The sequence below is a fragment of the Octodon degus genome, unplaced genomic scaffold (assembly GCF_000260255.1).
Source record: "Octodon degus isolate 3935 unplaced genomic scaffold, OctDeg1.0 scaffold00055, whole genome shotgun sequence".
Classification (NCBI taxonomy): domain Eukaryota; kingdom Metazoa; phylum Chordata; class Mammalia; order Rodentia; family Octodontidae; genus Octodon; species Octodon degus.
In genome coordinates, this window is record NW_004524631.1 from 1,207,451 (window position 1) to 1,216,933 (window position 9,483).

General features: G+C 33.1%; 1 protein-coding gene across 1 annotated transcript in view; it reads right to left on the reverse strand.

Moving 5' to 3' along the window:
• The window catches only part of Naaladl2 (N-acetylated alpha-linked acidic dipeptidase like 2), a 577,651-nt gene that overhangs the window by 463,818 nt on the left and 104,350 nt on the right, over window positions 1–9,483 (reverse strand). The window lies entirely within an intron of this gene.

Sequence of the window (9,483 nt, forward strand, 5' to 3'; positions counted from 1 at the left end):
AAAAAAGGCAAAATAGGAGGACTAACATAACTGTCTATGTTGTCATCTCCTTTAGGCTACACAGTAATAGATTTCTAAAGCAATTATTCAGTCCTGTCATGGTATGCCTCAAGGTCCTCATTTGTATAAAGATAATACTGATATTTGCATTGTGGTTTTAATAGGAACATGGTGATTACTAAATTTAATTAACTGTTGTGCCTCAAACAAGAATAATCTGCAGCAGAGATGAGTCATCGATAGTAGATCTTTAAATAATCATTTTTTAAGCAAGAGAAGAGTGAGATGGCATAATTAAGGTAATAATACAGATTATGATCTATTTCAGAATACAGTGCTCCTTGCCTACTAGAGTTGTGTGCTACAACATATGTAACATTGTATTTATTTTACCAAAAGTATCTCAAATTGAATAATTGCCAATAAAACAGTATAATCATCACATTCCATCTGTCTCATAAGAAAAGTAACATATATATTAATCCTCACTCATTATGATAAACTTAGAAATATACTTAAATACTTGCCCAAGGAAACTAAAGTGAGTCAATATTAGAAATAGTGCACCTATTATTGATAAGCTTAATTATGAATTATAAAATAGAGGGAGTTATAATGAAAGGTAAAATATAAAAGGCCTATTACCTAGAGAGAAAAAGAAATCATAATAGTTAAAGACAACATGAATAGCTTCACAGAAAACATCAATCTACTTTCAGCTATCTCAACCAAGTTGCAATGCTAATAAAGTACTGTGCAAATACACTTTTCACTCTCTCTCTTGGCCTTTGTACATGTCTGGTACACTTTTTCCAGGAAGTTTTAAAAAAAAATATGACAAGAGAGTTTTTGCTTTATGGACTACTGAGAAGGAAACTGACATAATTATTAAAAATATCCAGAATATTTTCTGAGTCCTGAACAGCTTAGAATAAATGAGTCTTCTCTATTTGAAATATGAATAATTTGTGTCAAAATTTGTGAATGTACTCTTTTTTTTTTCTTAACTTTCTCAACTTTTCTATTCAGTTAATTTTATGAGTTTCAAAACAGGTTTGTAGGACAGTTACAATAATTAATACATTGCATTTTGTTCTCTTTGTAGTAGTTATTCATAGTATAAGAGGCAGACAAGATATCCTGTCCAAACACTATTAGTTCAAATCTTTCTTTTCATTGAACTAAGAGAAAGTAGCTGTATATCTATCCTAATTATTTTGTATATACATATATATATATATATATATTTTTTTTTTTTTCACTACACAATGGTCCTTCAGTTAACTTTGTCACTTAAAAAAGTTACATTTCTTGTTATATAGGTCTTGCTTTATCTTGGTCTTAACCATCCAGCAGAAAATTATAAAAATGAGGTATAAAAAGTAAAGCCATATTAATATGCTGAGCTACAAAAGGCTCAAGTCAATGACTTCTGACATTGCCAATTCTGTGGATAACCCAGTAGTATTATGGACTACTGAACTACGTTGGATTATTGTGCTGAATTCATGCCCCTACAATATTAGAATGGCAAAAAAAAATATTAGAATGGCAATAGAATACCCACCTCTGACAAAACTCAACATTTTGATTGGTAGATGTATTCAGTACACAGTGTTGACTTTCATTGAAGAAAGTTGGCCCATGAATATAACATATCCTACTGCATTTCCTATCCCCTTCCTTTCCACCTCATTCCTTCTCTGTTCCTTTTTCTATTTTCAAAAGATCTGTTTTCCTGTTTCCTAATATCTGTTTTTTATTTTGCTCTTTAAGTTATTTATATTTTGAATTTCTCATGGGAGACAAGCCATGCAACACCTATGCTTATATATCTGATTTATTTCACTTAACATTAGGGTGTCAAGGTACATTCATCCCAGAGTGATGGTCCAAGAGTGCAAAAAGCATACCACATCTATGCCCACACATATTCATTAGTCTCACAGCCTACCGTGTAATGTCAACATGCAGTCACAGCAACTTTTATGCCTGTGACTCTTAAGCTACATTAACATTATGGACCACTTAATTGCTCTGTTAGGTTTCTTTGATGTCTTCAAACACTATGCATTATAATTCTAAATAGTTGAAACATAATATGTCCATATTAATATTTACTATACTCTATACATGAATATAAAATGTTAATTAAAATATAAGACCCACCTAGGACCCTGTTTAAGAAATGACTGGTGGACAAAAGTATCTTTTGGATATTAGTAACTAAATTTTTAGTTTTCTATCAGGGTTTTCATTAAATTTCATGCAGAGAAAAGTAATACTGATTGAGAACAAAGGATGCAAATCTTCTAGTGTTAAGGAGCATCCATTAACATGCAAACAAGATAAGTCATGATTAGCGGCAAGTAAAAATTTTGGGTTTTGTCTGTTTTTGAGACAGGTTTTGGTTATGTAATTCAGGCCATCCTTGAACTCACTCCGTGGCCCAGGCTGAGCTTGCACTCACGGCAACTCTACTTCCTCAGCTTCCTGAGCGCTGGGATTCTAGGTGCACCACCCCAACTAAGTTAATGTCATTTTAATGATCTTTTCAGTTAAGTTTTATTAAATAAAGAAGCCAAGTGAAATAAAAAATGAAATTCTTACACACATACGCTGCACACACACACACATATAAAATACACAAAAAGTAGTTGAACAATTACTAAGTGTTGGTAGATAAGATCACATAAATAAGAAATGAGTGACCCAAACAAAAACATGGATAGTATCATTACAGACAGCTAAATTAGCTAGAAATTATATTGGCAGCTAAGCCTGGAGGGCTTCAGTGTAAAAGATGAGACCACATAAGTGTGGCTGTAGGCACATCTGCTGAAGAAGGGTTCGAGATAAAAAATGGAAATGAGTAGGCCTACATACTTCCCTTAGAGAAAAGCAACAACTTCAGATTATAATTGGTATCCCCTGCTTCTATAAATCTAGATCAACATCAGTCACTCAGATGTGACCAGAACCTCCAGAACTATCCCTAGCTAAAAATATCTTTGTTCCTTGAATGCATCATTGCTAGGTGACCTGCTTTTCTGTTGTATAAACGTTACCTATAAACTATACTTATGTATCTCTTCTTGATTGATTATACTTTGACCCAAGTTGTACCCACCTTATGATTTTGCTCTATAGAACATTCTCAGAGAAGTTGGATCTGTGGCGACCCATTTTTGAGCCCCGTCCTGTCGCTCAGGAGCTCTCTCAATTAATTATTTTTCTTTTTTAAAAAAATTTTCTTTTATTTGAAGAGTAAAAACAAGAGTAAGAAAGCAAAAGCAAAGACAGAAACAGGGTAACATGTGACAACCCACACATTACAGATTTTCAAGACAAGTATATCTGACCAACGGTGATTGATACATTATCTGTTTTCATCATCAAATCTGTTGCTCAGATTAACAAATACAGTTTCACAAGATGGGACATATGATTGAATATTACCACATGCTTCCAAGAATTCTTTAATCATATCAATTATTACTATACTTACTTTAAAGTACTTTTTAAAAAAAGCTAATAAAGGAAAATGAGAGTCAATTCATTTTTTTCTAATCTTAACCTCTGTTGTTCCTTACAAATAATTCTTTGATTTTAGGGCACAAGAACTTGCAGTATCTGACATCTAGCAGGTTATGAGTTATATTTTGCCCTATGTCAAGCTAGAAGTCAAGTTGGGATGACACTAGATAACATTCCAGCCCCTAGGAATAGCACCCTCTATCTAGATTCTGGAAGAACTAGATAAGAAGACACTATATACATTACATACATACTTGCCATAATAATATACAGGGATATATATTTTATATGAGGATTCGATGAACCATTTGGTTAAATGCCAGAAAGCTTTATAGCAATATTCTATTCTTAGTCATATCTGTCTCTTCCATGTAAATCTACTAATGATGAGAAGACCAAATTTATGTTAATGCCACAATACTATTATTCAAACCAGAAAAGTAGTTTTAAAGAAAGCCTCTTAAGGGAGACAACTCACTCGGTCCCCTCTGCTGTCCCTCTCTTGGACAGGAGCTTTCTTTCCCTCAATGAATATATTCTGCTCATAAGAAAAGAAAGCCTTTTAAAACCATGAGCAATGAATCCTAAGAATCAATGAAAAGAGAGCAGATGTTAAGACATAAATGTATATTTAACAATTTTGTGGAACTACAATAAAGTCTACAGGTAGAAAAACACATACAAACCTAGCTAATTACATACAACAAGCAATTGTTCAAACTCTGGTAAGTCTATCAAATGAACATTAAGTAAAGCATTGAAGGAAAGGAATATGCACACATGGGAACAGCTTCTACAAGCATAGAATACTGAATTTACCAGTTATGAAATTTTAGGTCATATGAAAATGTATTGATAAAATCCTAGAGCCCTAAATTCAAAGTTTATTTTTCCAAAATAAACACATGTAAAAACATGAAGGTGATAGGATGATCCTTCTATAGCTGATAATGTTTTCTAAATAGAAATATTCATAAATTATTCATACTGAGGGTTAAATTATGTTCTAATCTTCAGCTTCTGCATGATACTCTCAAAAAAGAAAAACAATAGAAAACAACCAACATTTATTGAAGACAGTGACACAGAAAGCTGGCAAATACTAAATAAATGAAAACAACACTTAAGATCTGTACAGGGAAACATTTTCTCTGTCATTGGAAGCCAAAAGAAACTGCGTAAGGTGGACCTGAGATTATGAAATCAGGTTTCTCAATGTCTTTAGAAATATCCCATTCCTCTTACTCAACATCTTAAAGCTTTAATAATAAGGGAATTTGTCCAAAACAAACACAGATACTGTAAGGGTCACTTATGAAAAAAACATCAAAAGCCATGACTTGAATTAATGAAGTTTGAACAGAAATAATTATCAACCACAAAAGGGAATTCAGAGGAAAAACTAATATATTGTAGGCCACATTAAATTTTAATTTTTAAATTTCATTTCACAACATGAGGAAAAAAACAGAGAAATAAACATAGCTTCTCTGGATGCAGTTTTCAGAATAATAGGTAGAAGGGGAAGGTACCTATGAAAGAAAAGAATGCCAAGATGGTGATGGAAAGTGTGTGCTATCTGATGACTTCAGGTGACAGCGAGGCTCACAAAAGGTAAGCAATCGTAAAAATCAATGAATATGAAAAGAGAGACAAAAATGCTGCCCACTAAAATTAGCTGTAAATATTCATTATATCCTTTATACAACTCATAGACTTTTTTAATCTCCCTAAAACTGTCAATTAACTGTTACTTCCTTTAACAGTTTAAATTATATAAGACAGTCATATATATGTCTTTCAACTCTCCAGGCATACATTTACAATATTTTTGAGTTGTTTTTATAGCTTTCATATTCATAAACATGCTCTCGGAACCCCTCCAGACCCAGCCCAAGCCCAGGTCCAGCAAGCGTGTGTGAGAGCTTCAGCACTCCTCTGCGCCTGCTGGAGCCCTCCGGACCCAGCCCAGAACAGGCTGGGAGTGAGAAATTCCATTGCACCCTCAGGACTCCTCCAGACCTAGCCCAGGGCTGGGGTGAAACTCTGCCGCTGAAGTTCCTGCAGAGAGGCTAGGAGCCAGAACTACCCAGCTAACCCAGAAGCACAACATCTTGCCAGAGGGGCACAACAGGTTCACTTCCTTGTTCACACCCAAGCCAGGCACAACTGGATGAATTCAAACTTCTTGGATCTGCACTTGAATTTCAGTAGGTACTACAGTTATAATTGCACCACAGCTCTACACCAAAGATCAGAGGACAGTGCTATACAAAATGACAAAGAGAAGGAGCAAAATGCAATCTCAGGCCCTGAGCCCACCCAGAACAAGTGCACAAGACACTAGCACAGAAGAAATTGGGAATCACACAACTGAATGTCTGAATTAATAGAGTCTGAAGTAAAGAAACAACTGCAGAAAGGTATAGAGGAACTCAGATCAGAAATAGCCTCTGACATATTCACAAACACTTTTAGATATTTGGTGAATTGACTAATTAAAAACAAACACAATTACATTACTTTTTTCTTAAAATATTTACAATAAAACTTAAAAAGCTATGAGAGACTATTAATTCAAAATATTTCCAATTTTCCTTCTCTTCTCTGCTCTTATAGTATTATTTTTCCTGTTGGAGAATACTGTAAATTACCTCCTACTTGTTAAGAAACTTACAAACTCATTATTTTTCTCAAAATCAGTGATTAAACTATTTTTAAGTTCATAATGGTGTGAAGAAATTAACAGAGACTACTTATTCATGTTAGCCTTTAATTAAATAAAAGTTAAAATTTCATCAGAAATGAAAGTGTAAAATAGATCAAGAAATTTGGAAAGAAATTTAAAGCACTGAAATTTAATTTAAAGAGAATTTACTCTCTAAGAATAATTTTTTGCATATCACAAATTCTAGACTTTTGGGCTCTCAGACATTTTCAGAGTTTTTCCCAACATATTTTTAAAATGTAGAATTAATTGATTGACTGATTGCGGTACCAGGGATTGAACTTAAGATCTTGCCCTTGCCAAGCAGGTGCTTATGCCACTAAGCTATCTCCCTGGCCCTAAAATGCAGAATTTAAAAGATAGATGAGTTATTCAATTTCCAATTACCACTGAACCCAATTCTCCCTATATAAACTTCCTTGCTTTTTGTGATTTGCCTAAACTCCAAAAAATTTAAAGCGGTCACCCTTGGCTTTGTAATAAATATGTCACTAGAGCTTTCTCCCACATGTTTGTGCTAAATTTTACAACAAAATACACAAAATTATAATAATACAATAATATATCATTACCACTGAGGAAATACATTAGAACTATTTTTTTAATTCAAATTGTGAATGAACTAACGTGGTCAATCTTAACACTTAAATTCAGAAGTCTCATACAAAGAAACTTATTGACAGGAGTATAAGCAACTTTTAATTTTTTAATATTTACTATACATTGCTGTTCACAACAATGAAATTTGATATAATTTTACTTGTCTATTGAGGTAAAAAACTAATTTAAAATATGCACCCATTTAAAGAATCTTATTAGAGCCAGGGGTGTACCTTAGTGACACTACACCTGCCTGGCAAGCACAGGGTCCTGAGTTCCATTCCTGATACCACTGCCCAAAGTATACTATTAGATAAGTTTTGATAAATTACACAGAATAGTCCTATCACTATTAGAGTTTACATTATGCCCTCTTGCACTTAATCCCTCCCTTTATTCTTACTCTGGCCCCACTGAACACTGACATTCTTTCTTTCAGTATTTATTGACCATTTGTGGAATTTTACATAAGTAGAATCACACTACATGTATCATTTTTTCTCACATGACTTTGCAGGAATCCAAGAATAGTTTATCTGGCTAATTATCAAGCAGGAAGTCAGCACTTTAGTAATACGAAGGTTAGATTGGGCTGCAGTATCTTCTTCCAGCACTGTCTGGAGGCTGAGCTCCAGGAGGCAGCTATTAGGACCTCCATTCTTACTAGTGCATACATGTTTATTGACCTGATGATGTCCTTAAAACAGAAAGTATAGTTCTACAGAATGAAACACTGGAGAGGAAAAGACAATTCTGCAACATCTTTTAGGTTCTACTCTCAAAATTACACAACATGCTATCCATAAGGATGAAGTCCAGGTTAGACTCAAGTTGAGAAAGGACAGGAGACATCATCCACTAAATAAAATATAAAAAATATGTGGACAAATTTTAATACCATCATACTTTTTTTTTTTTTGAAAGAACCGGGGATTGAACTCAGGCCCTTGTGCTTGCCAGAGAAGTGCTTATTCCACTGAGCCATCTCCCCAGCCCCTCATAATACAAATTTTAAAAAGTATTAGAAAAAGATATGAAAGTAGAAGGCAGACTATTAGAGAAGAGTTGGGAAGGGGATAAAGGAAGACAAAGAAAGGCAATACAAGTACGGATATAATCAAAGAATGTTCTATCCATGTATGAAAATGTCAAAATGCAACCAAATAACCTACATTATTTATATATAAAATATAGGTAGACTTATAAAGTACATATTATTTATGAAATATGCAAGTTTTTTTGTTTGGTTTTGTTATCTTTATATTTCTTTTAGAAAAATACCTAGTAATGGAATTACAGGGTTATTCACTTAACTCTATGTTTAACATTATAAGAAACTGTCAAACTCTTGTCCTAAGTGCACGTTCCATTTTAGAATTCCACCCACAATCAGAGGTTCTTTTCTTCCATATCCTTATTAACTGATGGCATTTTTAGTCTTTTCGATTTTCACCACTCGATAGATGTGTAGTGATGCATTATTGTGAGTTTAGCCTTCATTTTACTGATGCCTAATGATGTTGAACTTTTTTTAAGTGCTTATTAGCCACTCATATAAATTCTTTAAGAGATTTTCCTCTTAAGTGTAAAATATAAATTCTTGGTACAGCTGAATTTAAAATCTTTGTCAGATAGAGGTATTACACAATTTTATTCAAATATATAGATTGCCTAACTCAACTTCCTAAGAAGAAAACAATTATTTACCCCAAATGTTCTTCCAGTAGGTTTATACTTAAACTTTTATCCATGTTAAATTTTGTGTATGAATAGATGTAAGAACTGAATTATTTAAAAACATCTTGATTTTGCCATTTAAAATTTATTTAATTGAGGTAAAATCTGTATATTTCAAAATGCATTTTAATACATTTTAACCATATATTCAGTAGTGAAATATAATCATGCTGTTGTACAACTGATCTGCAGAATAATTTTGGTTTACAAAACTAAAATTGTACAAATCTTCCAACAGCTCCCTTGAGCCCATAACAATGGCTCTTCTACTTGTCTCCATGAATGTAATTAATATGGATAGTTAATACAGTAGAAAAAATATTTATCTTTTTGCTACTAAATTATTTTACTTAGTAAAATGCCCTCAAAGTTTATCCATGTTGTAGCATGCACATGAATTCCTTTCTCATTATGGCTGAATAATAACCCATGCTACATATACCACACCTTGTTTAACTATTTCTAAATGAACACTCGGGTTCCTCCTACCCATTGTCTATTATGTATAATGCAGCTATGAACATGGGTGTATAAAGATAACAAGATTTTGCTTTCAATTATTTGAAGAATATAAATGGAAATTGAATTTTTAGGACATATTGAAAATATTTTTTAAGGAACAACCATACAATTTTTCCTAGAGGCTGTTTCATTTCATACCCTATCCAAAATTATGGAACAGTTCCAATTCCATGCCTATTCATTTCTATGTTACTGTTTTTTCAAGTAGAAGTCAGTTTTATTGGCATGAGTATTCCATTGCTGTTTTTTTGCCTTGTACATCCCTAATAGTGATGCTGAACATTTTTTTAAATTTTCTATGAGCAGAATATATTTATTGAGGGAAAGAAAGCTCCTGTCTGAGAGAGGGACAGGAGGGG